Source organism: Callorhinus ursinus, unplaced genomic scaffold (genome assembly GCF_003265705.2).
Source record: "Callorhinus ursinus isolate GAN/ISIS: 27379988/994484 unplaced genomic scaffold, GSC_fseal_2.0 scaffold8, whole genome shotgun sequence".
Taxonomy (NCBI): Eukaryota; Metazoa; Chordata; class Mammalia; order Carnivora; family Otariidae; genus Callorhinus; species Callorhinus ursinus.
In genome coordinates, this window is record NW_027397070.1 from 69,081,251 (window position 1) to 69,108,144 (window position 26,894).

General features: G+C 53.7%; 1 long non-coding RNA gene across 1 annotated transcript; it reads left to right on the forward strand.

Moving 5' to 3' along the window:
* Positions 1-13,904: 13,904 nt before the first annotated feature.
* On the forward strand, positions 13,905-24,972 carry LOC141373314 (uncharacterized). Its single transcript, XR_012379178.1, has 3 exons — positions 13,905-13,947; positions 17,187-17,256; positions 24,885-24,972. It is a non-coding gene; the product is annotated as an uncharacterized lncRNA (long non-coding RNA).
* The last annotated feature ends 1,922 nt before the right edge of the window (positions 24,973-26,894 follow it).

Consider the following 26,894-nt stretch of genomic DNA (forward strand, 5'->3'; position numbering starts at 1 on the left):
CTGAGCCCAGGGTGCTCCTCAGGGGCCTGTGACTGCGGCGTGGCCAGTAGGGTGACTGACCCAGTCTGCCCGAGGCTGACAGGGGTCCCAGGACAGGGGGTTTTCGGCTTTAAGATGGGACAATCCTGGGCAAACCAGGATAAGCTGGTCACCCCAGGCAGGATAAAGAACATTTGATGGTTCAAGGCAAAAACTCCAATTGAGACGTAGCGAGGGGCTCCAGCACTAGGGGGACCAAATCAGGGAGGCTTCGCCCGTGGAAGCGTTTGGTTGGGAGGGAGGTCAGGTGGGTATTTTTGAAGATGGCCAGTTCCAGGGTTCAGCCAGGACCTGAGTACACTCCAGAGGGGCTTGGGGGCTTTTACTGGTGGAACTGCCCCTCTGGGACCTGGTCCTGGACCCTGCTCCTCCTCCAGGTGGCCTTGCCCAGACTTGAGGACAGGACCCAGGGCCGTCTGCCGTCCGGACATCTACCCCCGTGCTCTGTCACTGCCTGCCCGTCTCTGGTCAAACAAGCACCCCTGGGCCAGGGGGCGGGGGGTGGGCAGAGAGAGTGCTGGCTCTGGAAACAAAGGGGGCAAATCTGAATTCGGTCCTTGCTGGGCTGGAGGGCAGGGGCCACACAGGCTCCCAGACTCTGGTCTGCACCCCCGGGACCCCGTGCTCAGTCCCCAGAGGGTGCTAGCCCTGAGACAGCTCTCTTGGAGGAATGCGGTGTGTCCCGTGTGTGCCACCCCCTCCCCTTAACAGGTGCTGGCTGGCAGCGAGGCATAGCCCAGTGCTGAGCTTCCCCAGCATCCCCAGCGTGACTGAGTCCTGGGAACTGTGTGGAAGAAGTCGTCGAGAGAGATCCCTTTTGCTGTTTTGTACAGCTTTATTGAGGCACAAGAACTTACCGTAAAGGCTCAACTTATGCAATGTGCACAATTCGATAAGTTTTGACATATGCGTACACTCGTGAAACCATCACCACAATCAAGATTGAGAATGTTTCCATCAACCCCAAATGCTTCCTTACGCCTCTTTGAAAACCACCTGTCACTTTACCCCGTCCTCAGGCAACCTCCAATCTGCTTTCTTAAGTTGCATTTTCTAGAGTTTTCTGTCAGTGGAATCATGTTTCTTTCTCTCTCTCTTTTGGGAGTGTGGCGGCTTCTTCCACTCAGCATGATAGTTGACTCCTTTCTATGATTGAGTCATAGTCCAGAATATGCTCTGATTTGTTTATCCATTCACCTATTCATGGGCATTTGGGTTTCCCCACTCTTTGGTTATGATAAGCAATGCTGCTATGAACGTTTGTGTCCGAGTCTTTGTGTAGACATATTGCTTTAATTTGTCCGAGTGGAATGGCTTGATCCTATGGTAGGTGTATCTCTAACTTGTTAGAAGCTGCCACACTGTTTTCAAAGGGATCGTACCATTTTACGTTCCCGTTAGTGAAGCATGAGAGACCCAGTTGTTCCATATCTTTGCAAACACTTGGTATGGTCAATCTTTTTAATTTTAGCCACTCATAATAGGTGTGTAGTGATATCTCTTCGTGGTTTCCATTCTTGTTTTCCTAATGACTGATGATGTTAAGAATCTACTTTAGTAAAGTCTTTCCCCCGTTTCAAATCTTTCACCTGTTTCTCAGCTGGATTTTTTGTGTTATTACTCAGTTGTAAGTGTTCTCTTTATATTCTGGACACGAGTTCTTTGTCAGATACCTGCTTTATAAGTTTTCTTTCCCAGTCTTCTGCTTGCCTTTTAACTCTCTTAAAAGTGTCTTTCAAAGAGAAAAGTTTTAAATTTTAAGTTTAAAATCTACTTGATCAATTTTTTTTCTTTGACCAGTTGTGTTAATTGTGGCAGGGACTCTTTCCTAACCAACTGTCTGATGCTAGTATATAGAAATACAAAGACCTTGTGTCTAACAATCTTGCTAATCTCACACATTCATTCTATTTTTTTATAAAGATTTTATTTATTTATTTGACAGAGAGAGAGAGAGAGCACACAAGCAAGGGGAGCGGCAGGCAGAGGGAGAGGGAGAAGCCCCGATGTGGGCTCAATCCCAGGACCCTGGGATCATGACCTAAGTCAAAGGCAGATGCTTCACCAGCTGAGCCACCCAGGCTCTGTCACACATTCATTTTATTAGCCTTTTTGTAAGTTCCTTAGAAATTTTTACAGAGAAGAATATACCCTCTGCATGGAAGAGCAGTTTTTCTTTTTTCTTTACCATCTATATAACTTTCATTTTGTTTTGTTTTGCTTTCTTGCCTTGTTGCATTGTCTGGGACCTCCACTGCAATGCTGAATAGGAGTGGAGAGACATCCTTACCTTGTTATCTGCCTTAGGGGCCAAGCACTGAATCTTTCACCTTTAAGTGTAACTTCCTATAAAGTTTTTCTTAGAGGCCCTTTGTCAGATTAAGAAAGTTCCTTTCTGTTCTTAATTTACTGTGCCTTTATTAGGAATGGAAACTGAATTTTGTAAAAAAAAAAAAAAAAAAAATCCCAAAACTGCATCTATTGAGATGATCATATGTTTTGTTTCTTGTCTTCTTTGGCTGTTAATATGCTGAATCACACTGATTGATATTCAAATGTGAAACCAATCTCATATTGCTGGGATAAACCTCACTTTGACATGATGGCATTCTTTTTATATTTTGTCAGAGATAATTTGCAGATATTTTGTTAAGAATTTTTTGTGTATGTTCAGGAGGAGTATTGGTCTGTAGTTTCTTCTGTAATGTTGCTGTCCGGTTTCAGTATCAGAGTAATGCCGGCCTCAAAAGATGAGCTGGAAGGTTCCCTTTTCTTCCATTTTTTGAAAGAGTTTCTTTAGAATGGGTATTATTTCTTCCTTAAGTATTTGGTAGAATTTGGTAGAAGCAAGATGAGTCTAGAATATTCTTAATAGAAGGTGTTGTTTTTTTTTTTTAAGTCTTATTTATTTATTTTAGAAGGGGGAAGGGGCAGAGGGAGAAGAGAATCTTATGCAGACTCCACTCTGAGCGGAGCCCAACGTAGGGTGGGGCTCGATCCCAGGACTCTGAGATCATGACCTAAGCTGAAACCAAGAGTCAGACACACCCAACCAACTGCAGCACTGAGGTGTCCCTCTTTATGGAAGGTTCCTAACTACACATGCAACTTATTTAATGGACATGGGGCTATGCAAATACCTATTTGTTCTTGAAATAGCTTCAATAGATTATATCCTCCAGAAAATTTGTCCAGTTCACCTAAGTTGTTGAATTTCTTGTGTAAAGTTGTTCAAAATATTCACTTGTTAGCTTTTCAATGTCTGTAGGATCCATGGTGATGTCCCCTCTGCTGTCCCTGACATTGGTAATGTTATGGTTTTTGTTTTTTTTTTTTTCTCTCTCTCTCTTCTTTTTCCGGATCAGTCTGGTTGGAGGTTTATCAATTTTATTGACTTCTTAAAGAATCCTCTTTTGGTTTCATTGATTTTTCTATTGTTTTAGTGTTTTCTATTTCATTGATTTCTGCTCTTTATAACTTCCTTTCTCCTGCTCCCTTTGGGTTTTTCCCTTCTTTTCTCTAGTTCCTTAAGATGAAAACGGAGGTCGTTGAGACCTTTCCTTTTTTATAATATAAGAAGCATTTAGTGCTATAACATTTCCTCCAACCACTGATAACTTCATCCCACACATTTTTATAGGCTGTGTTTTCACTGTATTCAGCTTGAAGTATTTTCCAATTTCTGCTGTGATTTCTTCTTTGACCCATGGTTTACTTAGCAGTGTGTTGTTTAGTGCCCAAATGTTTGGTCATTTTCTAGACATCTGTCTGCTATGGATTTCTAATTTAATTCCATTGTGATAGAAGAATATACTTTATAGGATTTCAGTCCTTTAAAACTTATTGAGACTTGTTGATTGCCCAAAATATATTTTATTTTGGTAAACGTTTTATGTGTCTTAAAAGGAATGTATTCTGCCATTGTTGAGTAGAGTATTCTACAAATGTCAAGTTCATTGGTAGTGTTGTTCAGATCTTCTATATCCTTACTGATTTTTTGTCTGCTTCTATCAGTTATTGAGAGAATAGTGTTGAAATCTCCATTTAATAACTGTGGATTTGTTTATTTCCCTTTGCAGTGCTACAATTCTTGCATCATGCATTTTGAAGTTCTTTTATTAGGTGCATAAACATTTAAGGTTGTTAGGAACTCTTGAGGAAGAAATGAACTGTTTATGATTATGAGATGACCCCCTTTATTCCTGGTAACATTCTTTTTCTCTTAAATCTACTTTGTATAATAATATAGCCACTCCAGCTTTTTTTGAATAGTGCTAATATAGTATATCTCTTTCTGCATTTTTACTGTTACTCCAACTGTGCCTTTGTACTTGTAGTGGCTTTCTTGTAGACACTGTACAATTGGGTCGCGCTTCTTCATCCTGACAATCTCTGCGTTTTAATCGGTCAACTTAAACAATTTATATTTAGTATGATTATTATTACAGTGGTTTAAATCTATTAACTTAATACTTATTTTCTATTGGGCCCATCTGTTCTTAGTTCCCTCTTTCCTACTTTCCTGACTATATTTTTGATCAATTGAAGAATATTTATTATTCCATTTTATCCTTTTATTGGCTTATCAGGTATACTGCCTCGGCTGTGCATGTGTATGAGTTGTTGCTGTTTAGTGGTTTAGAGTTTACAGTATACATTTTTAATTTATCAGACTCTACCTTTAAATAATACCATATTACTTTATGAATTATATAAGAACATTACCACGACCTACTTCCATTTCTTCCCATTTATGACTTTGGGTTATTTTGTTGTACATTTTACTTCTGCATATATTGTAAGTTCCACAATACATTGTTGTTATTTCCCTTTAAACAGTAAAGTATCCTGTAAAGAGATCTCAAAAAACAAGGGGGAAAATGTTTTATATTTACCCACATAATCACCATTTCTGGGCTCTTCATTCCTTGGTGTAGATCCAGATTCCTTCTGTTATCATTTTCTTCTGCTTTGAAGGACTCCCTTTAGCATTATGAGCTGGTCCCCTGGTGATGAATTTCCTCTAAATTTTTAGGGTCTAGAAAAGTTTTTATTTTACGTCAATGTACTTGGTATTAAGTTGTATGTTGACAGCCTTTTTTTCTTTCAAAAAAAAAGACGTCACTTCATATATCTTTTGGCTTGGAATGTTTCCAAAAAGAAGTCTGTTGTCATTCTTATCTTTGTATCTCTGTACATAATGAGAATTCACTTTCTTCTGTGGGTTTTCAGCAGTTTGATTATAACAATGGCCTGGCATAGTTTTCTTCCTTTTTCCCCCCTGTGAGTGGCTCATTGAAATTTGTGGATCTGTAGTTTTATAATTTTCATCAAATTTGGAAAAAGTTGTGGTCATTATTTCTTCAAATAGTTTTTCTGTCCTCTCTCCTTTTTCCTCCCTGGGGCTCCAATTACACATATATTAGGCCAGTTGATGTTGTCCGACAGCTCAACGATCCTCTGTCCACTTTTCCTCCCACTCATTTTCCTCTATATGTTTCATTTTGGAACATGTCTATTGCCATGCCTTCAAGTTCACTAATTTTTCCTTTTAAAGTGTTTAATCTGCTGTTAAATTCCATTTGTATATTATTTTTAATCTCACACATTGTATTTTCAACTCCAGAAGTTCGATTTGGGTCTTTTAAAACATATTCTATTTTTCCCTTCTTTATGCTCATGATTTTCTCTGCCTTCTTGGACATATACCTGTTTTACCATCTACTTTCCTCATTCTATCCTCTGGTCATTTCTGGATCTGTTTCTATTGATATATTTTTCTTCTTCTTATGGGTCACATTTTCCTTTTGCATTCCTGGTAATTTTTAAAAAAAGATTTTATTTATTTATTTGAGAGAGAGAGAGAGAGAGACAGAGATAGTGAGAGAAAGCACGAGTGGGCAGGAGAGGGAGAAACAGATTCCCCACTGAGCAGGGAGCCTGACGTGGGGTTCAATCCCAGGACTCTGGGATCATGACCTGAGCTGAAGGCAGATGCTTAACTGACTGAGTCACCCAGGTGCCCCTAATTCCTGGTAATTTTTGATTGGATGCCAGGCATTGCAATTTTTCTTTGTTAGGTGCTAAAGTTTTTCATGTTCCTTTAAATATTTTTGGCTTTGCTCTGAGATGCAGTTAAGTTACTTGGAGCCGGTTTGATCCTTTCAAGGCTTGCTTTTCAGCTTTGTAAGCAGATCTAGGTCAGCCTTTAGTCTAGGGCAAATTTGACTCCACTATAGAGGCAATACCCTTCTGAGGACTCCACTCAATGCCCTATTGTTATGAGGTCTTGCCACTCTGGCTACTGGGAAGATGGACAATTCTTATCCCTGTATGACCCCAGAGGATGGTTCTGCTTCTTTCTTTCTATTGCTCCTCCCTCAGCCTTGTGGTTTTTTCACACTCATGCACTCATCAGTACTTACTAATCAGTATTGATCAGTAAAGACTGGAGGAGAACCCTCTGCAGACCTCTGAAGCTCTTTCTCTCTGTGTAGCTCTCCTTTCTCTGGTGTTATACACCACGAATTATAGATGTCTTGGAGTCTCTGAACTCTGGGTTCTAACTTAGAGAGAGTTCTGAGTTTTGTTTGGATTTTTCTTCTCTGGAATGTAGGCTGGAAACTCTCTCCAGGGACAGTTGTAGGGTTCACCTCATGCGTTTACCTTCTCTCAGGCCTCACTGTCCGGGACTGCCTTTTATCCAGTGTCTGAAAACCATAGTTTCATTAGCGTGCGTGTGCATATGTGTGTGTGTCTAGTTTAAGATCAGAGGGTAAATCTGATAGGACTTTCTTCATTTTGGCGGGAAATGGAAGTGCTTGTCATGACTTCTCAGAAGGGATTCAGACCGCTGGGCAAAGCCTCCTTTTGTATTCCCCTTTCCTCTTTCCTGTTACCCGGGATTAAGACATGATGGCTGGAGCTTCAGGAGCTTTCTTAGACCAGGAGGTGACTTATAAGATGGAAGTTACATGCTAAGGGTGTAGGAAAAGAGAGATGGATAAAAGGAGCCCAGATCCTTGATGACATTGCAGAATAGCCCCACCACCTCTGTAGAGCCAACTTCTCATTTTCTTTTACTTGAGACAGTATGTCCCTGTGTGTTTAATTCTAAGTTATTTGGTGCTTTCTGCTTCGCTACTAAACCTAATTCTAATGGATACAGCTCCTCGTCCCAGCACACCCTTATTTCCCTCTCAAATGCCCAAAGAGTGCCCAGAGGATGTGGACCCACAGTGGGGAGTGATGAAGCTGACTTTGTCCCCATCCACTGGTCATTCCATCTGGCTTTGGTCTTGACTTCTCTTCCACTCTCTGAAGCTGGCCCACGGGGGCCTTTGCTCCAGGATCTGATTCCTGACTTTGCCCATACACATCAGAACCTACCCACAGACATGGTTCTATACTCCTGGCCCCCTCATCTTGCAAGGTGCAGGGGTGCAGATAGTGCAGCCATGTAGCCCTGTGAAGAATGCAGTGGTGAAGGTGGTCCTGTGGGCTGAGTGATGCAGTGGTGGAGTTGGACAGGGGCTGTAGGAGGAGGGCAGTTTGGTGGTTTAGGGGCATGGCAGGTGGTAGAGGTGGTGCAGGTAATGTGTGCAGTGTGGTGCAAGGGCATGGCTTGGGGTGTGTGTGAATGATCTGACTTCATTCCTGTTTCTGCCTCCCACTGACTACTATTCACCGGCAAGGGTGGCCGACACTGGTTGGGTGTTGTCCACCCCAGACCCTTCCTCTCATCCCCTTGCCTGCCCCTCCTCTTTGCCAACAGAGTTCCTGTCTGTTCTGGTCACCCAGCTTCCTACATGCAGCCACCAAGCCAATCAACAGCAGCCCCACTGCTCTCATGACTCAGGAAGGGGTGCCTGAGGCCACTGGGGCAGGTGGAGGCAGAAGAGGCGGTGGGAAGGGTGTGCTGGAACGCTATGGGGAAACCCATCAAAGAGACTCACAGCAGAGACAGCTCCCCTCCTCTCTGAAGATGCACTGTGCATGCGGGTGATGCTGGGCACCAAGGGCCACCCTGAGGCGTATGGCCGCCAGGACAACAGGTCAAGTCTGGGAGAGCAGGTGGGCGGAAGTTTCTGAGTCGTGGTGATGTTACTGCCAGGGTGCCAAGAGAACCACCCTACATGCCCTGCCTTGGGTAACACAGCTTCCCACAGCTTGCAGTCACATCCCACGTGGTGGCAGGCAGGTTGCCCTCACCGCAAAGCAGGGACAAGGGTCGCCACTTGCCGCATCGTCATGAAGGGCAAAGGGCTCATGGTGGCTGACCCCTGGACCAGCTCTGGGCACACTGTGCACCCCGGAAGTGCTTGATTGCCTCCCTCAAAGGAGAGGGGTGTTGATGACAAGAAACATATGGGTCCTGGATGGTCCCCACCCCACCCTGAGGGCACACAGAGGACTCCGTTATTATCTATAATGTTTCTATATTTTACATTAGAAAAGGGAAAGAGTTAAAACAATTGGAACAAAATGCTAGTGATTGTCATTTCTGTGTGGCGGGTGCACAGCTGTGCGCTTTTTGTTCGTGTACTTTTCTGAAATGACATAAAAGGCGATGATGAGCTGCCCTTCTTCCCTCCCCCGTGCCGGGTCCACGGGCCCATTGGCTGGTGGGGGGTGGCCCCTGCTCCGGTTTCAGGATGTGTCCCTGGCTGTGCCCCCAGCAGCTCCCCCCAGCTCATGCTCCTCTCCACAGCCCGGCGGCTCGAGCAGAGAGCAGATGGCTGCTCTGCAGGCCACCAGACGCTCTCCGACACTTCTCTCCCTGCCACCATGCCCAGGGCCCTGTTGCCCTCCAGCCGCTCCGGGGCTGAGAGCTGGGGAGCTCCGGGAGAGGGGGGCGGTGGGGTGCCAGGGGAGGGCAGGGGGAGATGGGGTCAAGGGGAGGTGCCCTCTCTCTGCTTCTCTCCCAGTGAGTGGCTTTCCGACCACAGCTGAGTGTGGGTGTTGGGGGCAGGAGGGGGGCACGAGGGACGCAATCAAGAATTCCAGTGTGACTCGGGTCCCGCATTACTGCTTAGGTTTCAGAAGATGACCCCGGCAGGGTCCCAAAGGGTAACTCTCGGGTCCCGTGCATGGTGGCAGGAAGCCTTGACCCCCTTCTGCCCAGTGGGTCCCCTGGCTCCAGAGTGCCCTGGGCCCTCCCATCCCTTTTGCATTTCTTACTGTCCCCACCAGATGTCCGCGGCCCCCTACCTCTCCTGGGCGCTGGGTCCATGACCGGATTCAGCTGATGACTGGGGAGGGGCTGGGTAGGGGGCGGTGGAGGTAGGGGGAGCCGGAGCAGGTTTGGGGAGGACGGGTGGATATCTGAGGGAGAAAGCAGGGCTGGGTTTGTCCAGCTCTGGGTGCTTAGAGCAGGGCTTAAATCCCATTCTGGTTCAGAGGGTCTGAGTGACCTTAGGCAAGTCACCCTGCCTCTCAGGCTTCAGTTTATCCCTTTGTAAAATGGGTCTAATATTGGCGACTCTGGGGTTATTAAAAAAATGTCACCCTGGTGCCGCTTGACTCATTTGACACCAGCCACCCCCTTCCCACCTCTGTGGGCAGGTGGGTCATCTGCTTAAACAGCAAGCATTGAAGAGGCCCTGCCCTCTGGCTCCAAGCATTTACTCCATCTCTGTTTGGCCTTGCCCAGGGCCTCGGGGCCACCAGGTCACCCCCACACTGAGCAGATGACACCTTGAAGGCCGGGCTCTGGTGGCTATTTTGCTATTATTGTTACAGAACGAAAACCCACCATTCCCGCACCCGAACTCCTTGCCAGCATTTCCAGAGGCTCACATGTATTAACGGTGTTAAGCAAAGTTGGGATTTCTAAGCTCCGGCGAACCCCACACCTCCCCGACCTTCCTGCTCCCCGCTTCCCGGCTGGGACCGCTCCCAGGTCTCCAAGGATTTGCAAAGTGATACTCGTGGACCCTGTCGCTGGAGGTTTTCTCCAGCTCTGAGATGATCGAGAAGGAGGGATAGAACCCCTGGGTGTCCTTTGTGGGTTGTGTTTGCTGAGCGGCAGGCCAGCTCCCTGAAGCTGCGCGTGGGGGTGCTGCCCCTCCCTCACTGCCCTCACCCTGCCTCTGGGGACTGTGGCTGAGGCTCCTGGGCAGCCACCAAGCCAGTCATTCGGGTGCCTCAGGGCTCGGAGTCTCGAGTGCTTCTGCTGCAGCGATGAGCAAGAGAGGCCAGCTGAGCTTTCCAGCCTTCTCTTCTGCCCTCTAGCTTAGCCTAGAAGGGCCTTGTTCTTCACGCCTGTTCAGGGAATCCCGTATTTTACAGTCCTACCCTTGGGTTTCAGGCAACCAAAAGGGATGCCCTATTTGTTATAGGACTCTTCGCAAAGGTCAAAAACCCAACTCCCGGTGGTTTCAACACCAAGGGAATTTATTGGCTTATGTCGCTGAAAAGTTAGAAGCTTCAGTTAAGGCTTGATCCAGCAGCTCAAAATGCTATCATCACCCCGGACATGTCCGCCCCTGCTATAAACTCACACACTTAAATCTCGAGGGCAGAGAGAGAAAGAGAGACAGAGAGAGGGAGAGAGGGAGAGAGAGAGAGAGAGTCATTTCTGGTAGCACTCAACACATCCTGAAATATCCTCTTATTGACTAGAATTAGGTCACATGGCTACCCCTGACCACTCTGGATAGCCAGGGGGTAGGATACGCTTATTGGCTCGAGCCAACCATGGCCACTCTCAGAGCAGAGTGAGGCTGCTTCTGATGAAGCCCTCCCAACAACACCGAGAGGGGATGGCAACAAGGAAGCTGAAGCTCAGGTAGGAAAGCCATGCAGCCACGGCCATGCAATTCAAAGGCATGGGACTGTGGGGGGGGGGTGGCACCTAGGTCTGGCTTTCTGTTTACCAGCAGGTGCCCTGTGCAGGCCTGGAGCCAGACCCGGCATGAGCTAGACCCTCAGCTTGCCCCTGGCCCAACCCCAGGGGACACTGGGGTGCATGGCCCCGTCGGGCAGCGCTGTCTGCTTCCTACTTGAGCACTTGCCTAGTGAGGATTCCTCTGACCCCAGAGCACTGGGCAGGCATGGTGCCAGAGCTAACAGCCCAGGAGCAAAGGGCGAGGGGAGGGAGTGGTGGATAGGTACCCCAGCTTCCCTCCCCGCACCCCCAGCCCCTGCTGTGGGATGAGTGAGGGGTGTTCCCCACCTTCTCTCCAAAGGTCTCCTGCAGACTGAGCCCGCAGTGGCCATGGTGGCGATTGCTCACTGACACACCCTTTATCAACCTGTAGCCCACCCCCCCCCGACTTCTTCACATGCTTCCTAGAATCACCTCCCAAATAAGCCACTTGCATCCAGGGACCCTGAACCGAAACAGCAGCACCTAGGCTCGGAGGTGTCCCAGAGTCCTTGGCACCACACACCGCCAAGCAAGCGGGTATTGATTTTTTATTCAACTCCCAGATGACGACTCCTCATGGCCCAGGGAGGGAGGGGATGGGGTCCAATCGCCTAGGTCTAGCTGAAGCATAGGCCTGCAAATTGTTTATATCTGGCCCAAAGTGGGCTCAATGGACACTTTATTGCACTCCTTACCCAATGCCTAAATTTTCTGTACAGCTTCCCTGCTCCAGTCATTCCACTGTTTGCACACCCCTAAGGATGGGGAGCTCACCACCGTTCAAGTAGTCCGATCTATCTGTAGATGGCCCTGAAATTTGTTCGCTACTTAAGAAATATTAGGTATTGAATAAATGACAAAACAAAGTAATTATTTTAGTATCAAATCTCCAAGCACCTCTTTTGGAGAGCAACCAGCCAGAAATATACAAGAATGCTGGGAACAAAGGCATGAAGGAGTGCTTCTGGAATCTAGTTCAGGGATAGCCAACAGTGACCGGTGGCCCCAATCCGGCCCACTCCGTTTTTGTACATCCTGCAAACTAAGAATGGTTTTTATGTTTTTAAATGGTCGGGGGAAAAAATAGAAGCCTATTTCATGACATGTAAAATTATATGAAATTCAAAATCCAGTGTCCATAAATAGAGTTCCACTGGAGCATAGCCATGCTGTCATTCACGTCTCACTGTGGCTGCTTCCCTGCCCCAACGGGTGCAAGGGTCTGTGACAGAGGCAGTTTGGCCCATGATGCCTCAAATATTTACTATCTGGAACTTTATAGAGAAAGTGCACTGCCCCTCACCTGGTTCATACAAGCAACCTCACCCCACTTTACAAGTGGGGAAATCGAGGTTCCACGGGGCCAGGGAGCTCTGAGTTGACATGTGACAGGACGTGCCATTCCCAGAATGGCAGCCTGACCCCAAAGCCCTGGGACCTCGGTCAGCCTGGCTCCCCGGTCCCGCGAGAGCCAGGTCCTCCCTCCTGTCCTTCCGGGTTCAGCCGCCCGGGACGGCCTGTCCTGCTGGGTGGCTCCTGGCCTGTCCGGAGCTCCCGCTATGCCGGGGGCTGGAGCCCGGCGCGATCAGAGGCTCACTGATGCGGCAGCACCGCGTGTCAGAAGAATCAATGTTGCTTCCCCGAGCAGCTGGTGGAGCCTCCGAAAGTAGGTCAGGCCCCGGGAGGGGCAGTCCATTTTTAGCTTTTCATTAGGGCCTCATTCATTAATTCCTTCATTTAATATTTACTGAGCAGCTAGTCTATGCCAACCCCCGCCGTGGGGACGGAGAGCACAGGTCAGTTACTGGGGAGGTGCTGGGTGTCCCAGCCTGGCCGGCATCTGCGGGCTGGAGACGGGACAGTCATAGCCACCAGCGTGAAGCCGAGGTGTGACCCAGGGTGAGAGCAGCCCCAGAACCGCCTTTCAGGCAAGGGCAGAAGCATCCGGGTTGGACGGAAAGGGGTCTGCCAGGTGGAGGCGGGAGGGGGAGCCTGTCGGGTGGAAGGAACGGCGTGTGACCGAGTGTGGCCGGGAAGGCTTTGGCTGGCGGATACAGGTGCGGAGCTTGGGGCTCTGACGGCGCGAGAGGGGTGAGGCTGCAGGGGTGGGTGGGCCAGGGGTTTCGGGAGACACGAAGCTTGCCCTGGGTGCCATGGGTGGGGGGCCCAGTCACAGCTTTGGGATGGGGTTGGGGGCTCAGTCAGGCCGGCAGATGGAAAGCTCGTCTTGGAGCCACAATGCGGAGGGAGCACTGGAGCTGAGCGTGATCGGAATCTGGCGTCAGGCAGCAGGGGCAGGGGAGGAAGGGGAGGGGAAAACCAGAGTCAGAACAGGTGGGTCATGGGGGCCAGCTGTGGGTGGGAGGGGCCAGAAGAGCAGGGGGAGAAACTCGATGCAGGCTTTGGAGGGCTTCCAAACCCCTGGGGTACCCTCCCCTCTGCTCCTGCCATGGGTCTGGGTCCTCCGGAGTGCATCCTGACAGTCACCTGCCTTCGGACTCTGTCCCGGGCCCCCTGGGTGTGCGCCTCCCTTCTTCCTGCCAGCCTTGGAGAGGCCCCCTCCTGCCTCACTCTTCTGACCCCCAGCACCCCTGGGGCCTGGCAGGCTCATGGCTGCCCTGTGTGACTCCAGACAATGCCTAGACATATCCCCGTCAAGCAGGGATGGCTGGGGTGCCCCCATCAATGCCTTCTTCTCTGAAGGGTTGATGGAGGAACCTGGGGTCAGGCCCAGCTTGGGGTGGGGGGAATGCCTTTGGGTTGCTGGGACAGCAGCTGTCACCCCTCTGCCTGGGAGGCCACACTCACAGAGTGTCCTCTGATCTTGTTGAGAACTCTAGGTGGACGCGGGCCTGCCCCTGCTCACATGGCTCGGTGCATGACGCTGTTGACACTTCCTTCCCCCTAATCATAATTCTTGGTTAACTTGTGTGTCCCCCAGGAGGCTGGACCATTGTTCCTACCCTCAGCCCCGTCACCCAGCCCTCCTTGTGCCCAGACAGCCAAGGCCACATGGACAGAGTGACAGGCATCTCAGGGTAAGCAATGGGGCAGAAGATGGGTCCTCTGGAGCCCGGCCAGAGATGGCATGCGTCCCACCGGTTTCCAGCCTGGGGCAGGGCCCAGGGGATGCGTGCGTGGGTGGGACAGGGGTAGGGGACGGAGGAGTAGGGGGGCAGTCAGTGGCTGGTGGGGGGGCCCCCCCAGCCCCTGGAAGCCCCTGCTCATGCTCCTTGGTCTCATGTAGACCTGCCGACCCCCTTGGCTGCACATGGCCCCTCAGCAGCTGTGAGCCCTGGCTCCCGATGAGAGGGTCTCATCACAGCCGGAGGTGGGTGCTTGCCCCCTCCTGTCTCTGTCCGGACCTGAGCCCACTGGGTATGGCCCACGGTGTTTTTCTGGTGGGAGATGGCCACGGCTCCAGCCGCAGAAAATAAGGTTGTGCCTGAATGGCCAGTGGCTTCAGCGGGGTGTGAAGAGGAAGAGCCAAGGGCCCTTCCCCCAGGCCTGTGCCCACCCCTCTGCTGACCACTGTTTGTCAGCGCATCGGATTTGGGGGCGAGCAGCCGCCTGCACTGCCACGGGGCAAGTGGGGTCAGGTGCTGACTCCGGGGGGACCCCGAGAAGGTGCTCGGTGCTCTGGAGTGCACCCCTCTGGAAGCCTCTGCCCCGACTCCCCGTGCGTCATGGCTGGTGGTGTCTCAAAGAGAAGGATCTAAAAGGGTCTCTTAGGGAAAGGCCGCAGTGAGCTCCTTCATCTCACCTGGGGTCTCGGCCCTCGGACTGAGCCTTCTCTTGGGCCTTGTCCTTCCCCTGCCTCGACGCTGTGAGCCTGAGGTGGACGGAGGTCACCGTGTCAGGTAACCCCATGGTTTACTGTCCAAACCGGAACCATTGTTACTAACTCTGCTGGTTAGTCTGGTCTGACAGGGCAAACTGAGGCAGGCTGTGCCCTTCCCCAACCTGTCATCCTGTCTGGGAGGCCCCTTCCCAGGCTCAGCACTGCCACCCCGCCTCCAGAAGCCTCCTGATGCTCCCCTGTTCTCATCCGTGGATCCCGTGCCCCGCGGTTCATTTTTGCTTGCATTCATTCATTCAGCAATGATTTTTGCACACCTAGTCTGTGCTGGGCTTTGCTGCGGGTGCTGGGGATGCTGCAGTTCCTGCCGTCATGGCGCTCACCTGTTAGGAGGGAAGGCAGACAAAAATCAGCAAATCAATCACGTTGGGGGGTGAGTCCTGCCACCGTATGTGGACACGAGGCCGAAGTCAGGGGAGGCGTGTCTGCAGCAGTAACCTGGGAGCAGAGGCTTAGATGAAGACAGGGCGCGGTGGGGAGAGTGGGGGCAGGAGGCAGGAGGGCCGCGTGGCGCTCCGTGGCAGGCGTGGAGCTGGGACGTCACCCAAAGCTGCCCGAGCAGCCCCCAGCCCGCTCAGGCCCTGGTTCCCAGACATGCAGAAGTCGGGCCATGGTGGGTGGGGGCAGGTTTGGGGCAGGACAGGACAAAGCCTGTGCTCTGTCTCCAGGGATGACCTCAGAGAGACCACCTGAAAACCCTTGTCTCAAACATGTCTGGGGGATCCATCGGTTCACATCGCCCACTGGTTGAAGCCACTGGAAAGATCTGCAAGCTCTAGGAAACCGAGAGAAGGGGAGACTGTGTGCCTCAGGGGTGTGTGGGAGGGAGCCAGGAGGGTGGGGCGGGAAGCTGTAGCTTCCTGGGGTGGGGGGGGTCCCCTGGGGAGAGGGCCGAAGCTCCAGGGAGGGCCTGGGACTGAGCAGTTGGGGGTGGGGGCTGGGTTGTCTCAGCCGTTAGACTTCTGAATGAACACCCCTTTATAAATCAGAGGGGAGCCTGGAAGACTTTGGTCCCTGTGGTGGAACCAGAATTAGTAATGTTTGAGCTAAAAACAAAGGCCCCTTAGGGACGGTGGGCTTTTAGCGAAGTCTAGTGTGTATGGGAACCCTTCCTAAAATAACACCCTTCAGAAGAAAAACAAGAGCTCGGTTGTGCAGGCGGGAGGAGTTTAATATGGGCCCACTTGTGGCCCCAGCTCGGCACGTGCCCTGACTCGGAGGCCAGGCTCCAAAAGGGGTGGCAGCAATGAGGGCTTCTTTCAGAAGCAGAGGGCCCCCCCCCCCCCGCCCGCCTGTCTGAAGGATCCGCAGACAAGGAAACAGGCTGCAGGCCCTGAATGGGGCGCTGAGCAGCTGGGTGGATCCTGCCCATAATCCCTTTTAATGGACTGTTCCTTTTTAGTGACTCTCTGGTTTCAGTTAGTGTCTGCTCTTCTGAAACAGGATTCCCCCACCCCGCCCCGCCCCATGTACCCTGGGGTCCGGCAGGGGGAGGGAGCTGCCGCCCTGGGAGGGCTGGGCTCCTCCGGAGCATGCCTGCCTGCTCTGAGCTTTCCCGGCTGTGGATGGAAGGGGCTCTCTCAGCCCCGGGACCTTGGGGGAAGCCCCCACTCCTCCTCTTCCTGCAAGGAGACTGCCTTACGATGTCTGGCTTATGACCTTTGTGGAAAGAACTCCGAGTCCAGAAAGGACAGGGTGACTTCCAAGGGTAATTGGACTCCGGGTGCCAATGAAGCCTCCCAAACTTCTGCCACCCTGTGTCGCCCTGGATCTTTTTAGGCACCCCGACCGCAGCAGGGTCGGTTTGGCGGGACCTAGCACTCACCTGCGTCTGCAAATGCCACCCTGTTTGTCACTGTAGCTGGAAGCCCCACGGTGACCACTGCTGCGGCCCCCGGGGCCAGGATCACTGCCAAGCAGGCCACGGTGTCCGAACCTTCCAGCGGCCAAGCTTGGAAACTGAAACCCATTCCTGAGTTTTGGCAGCAGCACCTGGACCGAATTGATGAGAGGCTGTTGCGGTCTTTATCGATCACTTGGGGTGAATGTGCACACATTTCACCGTGGGGATATTGGTGCTTGATTACGAGGTGTTACCCCTGGCCCCACTGGGGTGTTAGGTAAGAGTTGGTATAGGTTCCTCATGACCTTTCTGAAATCTAAGAAATTCTAAATTCGAAAAAGGCACTTGGCCCTGAGGGTTTGGCTAAGATAAGAGAGTTGGGATCGGTAGTCACCTTGTTCAGAGGGGGAATAGGGGGTGCAGTGGGCGGGGGCTGGTTTGAGAGGTCAGAGTCAGCGAGGAAAACGGATTGACTGCCAGCCTGGTCAGACACGAAGCCTAGGCCCTTTGTCTGCTTGCCATGTATGTGAAGTCCAGTCTGTGCTCAATTTGCTTCAAGGAAAGTGTCTCTCCAGCTTTCTCAGGATCTGGTGGTCTTCGGGAAGTCCTAGGGCTGTGTCCAGTTCTTTCGGTTTTCCAAAACTGGTAAGTGGCCACTGGCACCATGATCGTGGTCATGGATGATCTCATCCAAGCCTCATGGCCCCCGGGGGCGGGGGAGGGTGGTATCATCCTTATCTTACAGCAAGATGCAGGACTCCCGTCACAGGGAGCCCAGCCGGACCGAAAAACTGGGGCTGTGGGTTTCTGCAAGGTCTGCGGCAGTTCCCTGCCCCCAGAGAGCCCTCAGTCTAGTTCAGGGTGGAGCTGCGGTGGGCAGAGGGGGAAATCTGGCATAAGGCGGGGCATCTCCAGGGTCCGTCCGATAGAGGGCCCCAATAGCAGGGGCGTGTGGGTCCTGGCTGGATGCCGGGGTGCCTGTGGCCTCACACCGCGTCCCCCTGTGGCCCTGAGCCCGCGGGGGGCCTGCCTGGGAGTGGGTGGAGAGGAAGCAGCCCCCGCTGTGCGCTGTCCCCTGTAATTTAGGGGAAAGGGGGACTGGCTTCCTGCAAGCGCTCATTTTCAGCTCTTGCGTTCATGTGGAACCTGGAAATTAATTAGCTCAGACATGAGTTCCACAGCCCAAGTGCATGAAAAGATTCTTCGTTAGTAAAACTTGGCCCTTTGGCTGATGGGCGGTTGGCGGCTGGAAGTCAGATGGCGGGTCTGCGCGGGGCCAGCAGCCACGGTGGAAAGGCCTGACTACAGCAGGTCCTGCCTGCCCCAACCCGTCAGCTCATGCCCACCTTCCAGCAACATGGGGTGTTTCCAAAGCCAATCTCCACAACCGGGATGTCCCTGAGGATGGACCTGATGGGGACTTGGGAGCCTCACAGCAGGGACCTCGGGCTGGGCAGTTAGAAACCTTACAACGAGGACCTCATTTGGACTGGGGTCAGGGAAGGCCTATAATGAGGTCTCTTAGGTGGTGACACTTACACCCAAATTGGGAGTCAGAACTAGCCAGGCAAGGGGCAGCGTTGGAACAGCATTCCAGGCAGGGGAACAGCCCTTGCAGAACACCCTGAGTCAGAAGTTGGGCAGCCAGAGCTGCTGGAACACAGGAGATGTGCGAGGCAGGGTGGAGATCGGGAGGCCGAGGCACCGGTCCAGGTGGGGCCTCCACGGCCTGCTGGGACACCGTGTCTTCACGTGAAGAAACCTGTATTCGGAAGGCATCGGGTAAGGGGATGAAGGCCCGGGCATCTTCCAAAAAGACCCCCTCCTCCACCACCTTCTTAATGGGGGAGGAATTAGCTTATCCCCCCCTCCAGCCTCTTCCCCCACGGCGGTGCATCTGGCTCCTTCACCATCCTCATTGTGGGTAATTGTTAGGTGGGCTGGGCATGCGCCTTCCCTTCTGCTGAGGCTGCGAGCAGGGATAATCACGGCTTTTCACCATCCTCTCCCACCCCCACTCCGCCCCACCTCCTCTCTTACCGTTCATTCGGGAGGGCCCAGAGGAGACTGTGCAAGCAGCTCGGGGCCTAAGGTCTGGAAGGGTTCTGGGAGGCCACCTGGGAGGGGTCAGATGTCAGGCCAGGACTCTGAATACCAGCGATGTTGATGATGGTGGTGATGTGATGAACAACCACTAGCCCCGAGCCTTGACCACGCTCAGGCGCAATCACGCTGATTCCCTCATTCACCCTGTGCTTCATCCTTATGAGTTGGAGATGATCATGACCTCACTGTACAGAGAAGGAAACAGAGGTGTTGAAAGGTGGAGCAGCTTGCCCAAAGCCCCAGCGCCCACCCGGCAGTGCTGCGCCCGCCCTCAGCCACGGCCCCACCCTGCTGGGCCCCATCCTGCTCAGGTACCCTAGCACTGAGCGCCACCCACCCTCTGGGATAAGGGGTTCCTAGGCACCTGCCCTGCAGGTTTGGGCTGAGGCCCCTTATGGGGGTCCCTCCCCCCGGGAGGGCCACGTGCCCCCCCCCCCCCACGGCTCCAGCTGGTTGGTCCAGGCAGCCCCTGGCCCGGAGGGCAGGCAGGGTGAGTGGCAGGGCGTGTCCTGCGAAGATGAGCGGGCCCCATCAGAGTCCCTCTCTCTGGCCTGGCCGGGGAGAAGCAGAGAGAGGGCCGGAGGGCCCATGCACTGCCAGATTCCAGGGGAAGCCCAGGGCACGAAGCCCAGGGCATAAAGGGGGAGAGGCTAGACCCCAAGGCTGGTCCACAAAGGCGGGACCCCCAGGGGGGACCCAGAACGACCCTCTCCTGCTCCATCCCTGGCCGGCTGCCCAGCTGTCCCAGGTCCTATTTGGGGCAGAGACCCCTCTCACTTTACCCATCTGCCTTTACAGAAGGCGGGGCCCTCAGGCTGTGAAAGGAGGTCCCGGGGGAGCTCTTCAGAGGCACCTGTCTGGCTGGTGCCCACTTGCCCTTCCTCCTCTTCCTGCTGCTGGAATCAGGAGAGGACCTGCGGGACGGATGCCATACCCTGACATCTGGAGCCAGGGGCCTCCAGACATCCTACAGCCATGCCCCCCCACTGGCAGGCTCCTCCCTGTGCCCAGGTCACTGTGAGCCCCGAGGTGGCAGTGGAGCGCAGCTCCTCTTGGAAGCCTCACCATGCTCTCCCACCCACCCCTACTCACAGTGGCCGGGGGGAGGGGGGGAGGAAGGGGTTATTGTCCTCATTGCGAGGCCCACAGGTATTCCTGGGAATGGGGATGACGGCCCCACCAGGGTGGGGTGAGGGAGGTGGGTGAAGCCCCGGGCACAGAGCAGGCACCGGGGGCTTGTGAACAGCGGATGCCCGAGAATACAGGCTCTCCTTCCTCTGAGACCTCCCTGGTCCACTGACTTCTCTACCTCTTCCCCACTCAAGCTGCCCCCACGGGACCACATGAGGGACGGGCGCAGGGGTTGGTGTGTGGAGGCCCCTCGAACATTTTCGGCTTCGCCTCTATGCTGATCAAGAAAAACTGGACCAGGAAGGCTGATGAGTGTCAGACAGAATAATAAATAATCGCCGGCCTTCCGGAGCTGGTGAGGAGGGACTGGGGCATCGCTTTTCTGCTGCTGGGGGTCTTTGAGCTGCGAAAGCATGTCTGTATTGATGGCAGGTTGGCGGGAGGCCGCGTGGCGGTGAGGCAGGGGTCTGGACGGGGAAATGTCCTATTGCAGGTCCAGTTTGTATCGCTTTTGGCCAAAGGCCTTCTCGAGACCGCGGGAGCACAGAGCCCTTCTGGGAGGGCTGGGGTTCGGGGCAGTTTCTTCCAGTGGCTGCATCTCAGGCCCGGAGGAGTGAGGGGGCAGCCCCGGGTATACCGGGTCTGGCTCTGGCACCCGGGTCCCTCCGGCAGCCCCTGCCTCCCCTGGGTCCGGCCTGACCCAGCTCTTGCTGAGGCTGCGTCTGTGACTTGCCTCTTTCCCTGAACCCCTCCATCAGGTGTGAGCAGACAACACTGGAGGCCTCACTGCACCCCCACCCCGAGGCCCTGTTGATGTGTAAGCTCCCAGGAAAAGGGAGACCCCAGATGGAGACTCTTCAGTTACAGAAAAGTCCTGGCCCCGTGCTGCTGTCTGCCCCAGCACTGCTTTCCTGCACGTTAGGCCTGTGTTTCCGGTTCAGACTCCCCCTTCCAGACTGTGAGCCCCCACAGTCTGATTCAGCCCTGCATCCCTCTGCCTCCTTACCAGATGCTCCTGACCAAAAACAGCTTATGGACAAACCCACAGGAGCAACCACACTTGGCCACCGTAATTCCCAGGACACCCCCTGGGATGCTGCTCCGGAGGCTTGGCCTCTTTGGATCTGACCCGTCTTTCAAAGCCGCCTTGGGTCAGCTCCTCCTTAAGACAGACCTCCATCTAGTTGTGGAGATGGCTCCGCCCGGGTCTCTCTCCATCTCGCACAGCTCCACGGGGGCCACATGTGACTGGCCCTAGGTGTGTGACACTCCACACCCAGGGGGCCCAAAGACGGTCCCCTGGCCATTTATAACAGCTGACAGTGGGCGAGTTGCCTGCTAAGGCCCTGGCATGTGGCCCTGGAGGGTCAGCATCAGCATTATTTTCGTTTTTCTCATCTGGTAACTGAGGCACAGAGAGGGTGGATAACCTGCCTCGGGTCACACAGCAGTGAGTGAGTGTTGGAGAACAGAGTTGAGTCCAGGAAGTCTGGCTTCTGAACCCACACTTTTGACTGAATACGGGTTCATCATCTGTATCCACCTTGGCTGCTTCTGAATTTCTTTTTCTTGGACCCTGAACGCTTGGCCCTTGTTTTAGTCTGCTTGGGCTGCTGTGACAGTCAGCGGAGACTGGGTGGCTCAAACAACTCCGCTGAGAGGCTTGCACACCCATTGCTCCGGGCAGCCCTGCACCGTGGCTTTGATCCGAGGCCGCCTGGCCCGTTGAGACCCAGGTGGGAGCCATGACCGTCTCCGGATCGCCTTTGGGCCGTTCTCCCCTCCTCTCCCCTGCCCCCAGTTTTCCTGAGAAGTAATTGGCGAACATCAGCGTCTACGCGTAGGGCGTCCAGCACGATGGTTTGATTGGCAGACGTCGTGAAGTGGCGACCGCATAGGTTTCGTTGACCTCCGGCACCCAGATAGATACAAGAAGAACAAGAATTCCTCCTGGAGAGGAGAGCTCTTAGGATCTACTCTCCTGGCAACTTTCTTTCTTTTTTAAGACTTTATTTATTTATTTGAGAGAGGGAGAGAGAGAAAGAGAGAGAGAGTCGGGGGAGGAGCAGAGGGAGAGGGACGAGCAGGGTCCACACCCAGTGTGGGGCTCGATCCCATGACCCTGAGATCATGACCTGAGCCAAAATCAAAGAGTCAGAGGCTTAACCGACGGAGCCACCCAGGTGCCCCTTAGCAACGGTCTTGCAAGCCACACAGCAGTGTCTGCAATAGTCACCATGTCCTGGGTTCTACCTCTAGGACTCATGGATCTCATAACCTTTGGGCCCCTCCCCCTAATTTCCCTCTCGCTCCTCTTTGTCCTGAAGAATAGCGCAGGTGTGCAGCCAAGTAACCGTCCTGTGCTATCTTATGGGGGCGGAGTCGTCCACCGTCCGTCCCGTCCTTGGGGCCGGAGTCGTCAGGGCGCTTCTGCCCTTCCTCCTGCCCCCTTCCCTCGGCGCTCTTGCCCGGGGTATGGGCCAGGGCACGGGGCCACCCTCGCGCTTTCCTGCTGCCCGAGGCCAGCCCTGGCCTCGGTGTCCTCTCCCACACAAGCTTTCTCATCTTGTGCAATATAGGATAGCTGAGACTTTTCCCAACCTTCAGGCTCTGGTCGGTCCCTCTCTGCCGAGCGATTCCATCTTCAATCCATCACTTTCATCCTGAATTTTGCTATCAACAATTGGGAAGAACCACGCCACTCCTTCGACACTCTGCCTAGAGACCTCCTCCGCTAGATACCCGGTTTCACCTCCCACAAGTTCTCCCTTCCACAAAAAACCTGGGACACGAACACAGTTCCAGTTTGTAATGGGATCCCCTTTCCTCCGCGGACCGCTCACTCGCTCCTCGTTTCCATGCGAGACCTCACCAGACTCTCCCTTAACGTCCGCGTCCCCCCCAACACTCTGTTCGCGCCCACTTGCGTCGTCTCTAAGAACCGGAGGCCGTCTCTCTGGCTCTCTGTTTTCCTTTCTGAGCCGCCACCAGAAGAACCTGGAACTCTGCTCCCGGTATCCGCTTTTTCTAGCATGCATCTCAAACCTCTTCCAGCCTCTACTCATTACCTGGCTCCAAAGCCACTTCCACGGTTTAGATATTTATTACAGCAGTGCCCACGCCTCAGTACCCATTTCTGTCTTGGTCGGCTCGGGCCGCTGTAACAAATACCATAGTCTGGGTGGCTCTAACAATAAACATCTATCTCCCACAGTTATGGAGGCTGGGAGTCCAAGACTCAGGCGCCGGCTGATGTGGTTCCTGCTGATGGCTCTCTTGCACACGGCTGCCTTCTCTCTGTACCGCATGTGGTTGGGGGTGGGAGAGAAAACTCTCTGGTCCCTTCTTATAAAGGCACCGATCCTGTCACGGGGCCTCCACCCCCATGACCTCATCCAAACCTAATCACCTCCCACAGACCCCCACCTCCAAATGCCATCACATCAGGGATTAGGGCTTCAACATAGGAATTTTGAGGGGACACAAATATTCAGTGCCTAGCGGTCCCAAAGCCAATGCTTGGACCCTGTCTTCCTTGTAATTTGGCTGGGGTTGCCCTCTGGGTGACGGCCTCTGCAGTAGTTATTCGTCACGTTGTACCGATGAGCAGAGGAGGCTCAGAGAGGCCGGACAACCTGCCCAGGGTCACACAGCAGGCGTGCAGACAGACAAGAAGCGGAGCCCAAGGTGGTGTTCTCCACCGCGACTCTCTCCCTGGGCTCCTGATTTGGGGAGGAGTCGTGGAGAGGAGGTGGCTTGGCCGGCTCCGGTATCTGCTGGCCCCAGAGGGAATGCCCACAGCCTTCTACCTGGGAGAAGGAGAACGGTAAAAGTCATCACCAAACAGCTAATGGAGCGACCGTCAGCCGGAGGAGGGTATGACCTGGAGACAGAGGCTGGGCTCCAGCCGCACAGTCGAGAAAAGGCCCTGGACCATTCTCCCTATTCTGTCTCCCATTGGTCCCACTGACCAAAGGGCCACCTCCAGTTTGGATCCTAGTCATCCCTGTTGCCCTCCCCGCTCTGGCACCTTCCCTCCATTCTGGGTCCTGCCCCCCGCCCCCCGCCCACCAAGGAGCTCCTCCCCACAGAGTTCAAACTCAGAATCCAGTAATGAGTACAGGGGTCCCTTCATTTTTAACAATGCAATCGTTAGTATATATGCTTTTGATGCCTTTTCTGAGTGACTTTTTGATGCCAGGGTCTTTTCTTGCATTATGGAACTGAACCCTCCCCACGACCCTGGCGGACAGCACGATCCCCATTTCACAGATGAGCCCAGAGAGGGTAACCAGCGTACGCCAGGCTTCACAGCCAGGAAGCAGTTGAGTCTGGATTCGGAACCAGAACTTGCTTACTCCAGTAGCTGGGTCCTCGCCCCTGCGTCTGTCTGCTTCCCATCATAGTCAAAGCGTTGTTGCCAGGGCCCCCGGGCAGGCCCGCTCTTGCCCAGGGCTGGTGTCCCAGCAGCCGGGTGCTGCTCTGAACCCAGCAAAGGCAGCGAGGAAGCCAGCACGGGGAGGCGAGGATCAGAACCCCAGAGCCGGCCGGATGAGCCCTCTGCGGTCGCAGACACCCCAGGAGCTACTGATACGCTTCATTCCAACTCCTGCCTGCAGGGAGACGTCTCCATCCGTGAGAGTGGCATGTAGCAGCCAGGAGCAAAGCAGTGGTCGCCTCTGAAGGCGGCTGCAGGACGGGCTGCCTTTGTTTCCCTGAAGTCTGCCTGGAGCTGGAGGCCAAAGAACATGTGGGGGAGCACTTATGTTGAGAAAACTCAAATGTAACCTTTCTCCTGCCAATTGAGGAATAAATCCCTATTCTCCTGTTTCTGCAGCCAAGCCCTCCGGTCCAGTGCATTGAGCTCCAACATTTGGCAGGAGAGTGGTTTCTAAACTTGGGGTGCATCCTTGCCTCCTTCATGATGGAGGGTCAACAAGGGGTAGAGACACCTCCCAAACCCAACACTTTTTGGTCTATAAAATGCTGCACTTAACATCTTTTTTTTTTTTTAATTTTATTTATTTATTTGACAGAGAGCGAGAGACACAGCCAGAGAGAGAACACAAGCAGGGGGAGTGGGAGAGGAAGAAGCAGGCTTCCCGCCGAGCAGGGAGCCCGACGCGGGGCTCGATCCCAGGACCCTGGGATCATGACCTGAGCCGAAGGCAGACGCTTAACGACTGAGCCACCCAGGCGCCCCTGCGCTTAACATCTTGATACGTCAGAGAGGGCCGCTCTCCTGGTTTCCATCGGTCTCTTTGGACTCCTGTCATGAATTTGTGGTTTGAGTGCTTTATCAAGGGCGAGGTTCGGGTCACCAGACGTCCTTGGGAAGAAGCAGAAAAGGGCAAAGCCGGCTCGTGTTCTTGACCTCTCAGCGCCTGTCATTGTGGAGACAGACTTGGATCTCCGCAGGAGTTGAAGGGGACAGGGGACTGTCCCCTCCTGGCCCCAAACCATCTTCCTACAAGGCAGTTGGGGTGGGCAGGGTGGCCTGTTAGAGACACGATTTCGTGTCATGCGGGGGAAAGGTGCCCCGAATGCTCCGGCGGCGGCCAGGTGTGCCCGCACCGCCTCCCCTCCCTGACACACCGCTCGCCCCCAGTCGGGGCTGCTGTCAGCTGCCCTTTTGTGGCGTGGTAGCCCCCCCCAGTCACTGCCCCCCTGCTCCAATCACACCGAAGCCGTGGCCCAGGCTGCTACCCAGAGCCCTTCTCCACCGTCCGCTTTTGCCGGGGGGCGGCGCCGGGAAGCGTGAGCCGGTGATCTGGGGGAGAGTCAGGAGGCCCGAGAGAGTCATGGGTTTGGGAGCGGGCTCTGTTGTTCCAGGGCCGTGAGAGCCGTGCAGGCTCTACTTTGCGGATCACGATTATGAAAAGGCCGCAATTGGCCTCTTGGCTCCTGAAGGTGCAGATGGCTCATTTGGGGCTGGGTGGCATTCTCCGGTTAAATCGTCCTGTCGCCTCCCGGCACCCGGAGACCCCACGCTGGGGTCATTCCCCCAAGCTGGGGCTTCGTCCTCGCCACACGCCCTGGAACACCCTGGAACGAGAATGAGAGGAGCCCAGCACTCACTCCCCTGAGGCTGTGAGAGGGGACGGGACACGCCCAAAGCTGGACCCGAGGGGCCGGGCGCCAGCTCCCGGGCCCGTCACACGGTCACCATGCCCGGGAGACGGGGGTCCTGAGGATGGCCTGCTGCCTTCAGAAGGGGCTGTGGGGGGCGGTGAGGGGCTGGTGGCCTCACCTCTGGGGTGTTCGCTGGAAGGCTTCCAGCACCCTGGGGCTGGAGAGAAGGGACACGGGCTCTCCTGAGGGCACCCCTCCGCCCTTACACAGGGGTGAGTGAGTGATTCGAGTAATAACAGTTGGTCACTGGGCCCCCTGGGAATCCGGGGCTCGCTCTTGACATTCTCTGCCTTTCCCTCATCGCCCACCTCCAGGCAGAGAGCTGCCCTTGTCGGTCAGCACTTAATGTGTGGCCAGTGGGGCAGACGAACTGACTTCTTTTTCATTTAATTTCAAGCAACTTAATTTTTTATTAAAAAATTTTTTTGGAGAGAGAGAGAGAGCACGCGCTGGCGTGAGCTGGGGTCGGGGGGGAAGGGGCAGAGGCAGAGGGAGAGAGAGAGAGAGAGAATCTCGAGCAGACTCCCTGCTCTGTGCAGAGCCTGATGCGGGGCTTGAACTCACGACCCTGAGATCACGATCTGAGCCAAAATCAAGACTTGGACGCTTAACTGACTGAGCCACCGGGGTGCCCCCAACTTAAATTTAAATAGGCACCTCAGGCAAGTGGCTGGACACTGGACAACATGCTTCTAGGCTATATCCAGATTCTGACCGCATCTCCCCACCTCCAAGACGCCCACCCTGCTCAGCCACCATCACCTCCCCCTTGGACCGCTGCAGTAGCTTCCTTCCCATCTCCTGGCTCCTGCCTTGTCCCTGCAATCTGGTCTCCAGTACATCTTCTTGAAACCCTGTGGTGCGGCCACCTGCCGAGGCTGTTACGCATCTTGCAGGCCACCTATTACCCTGCC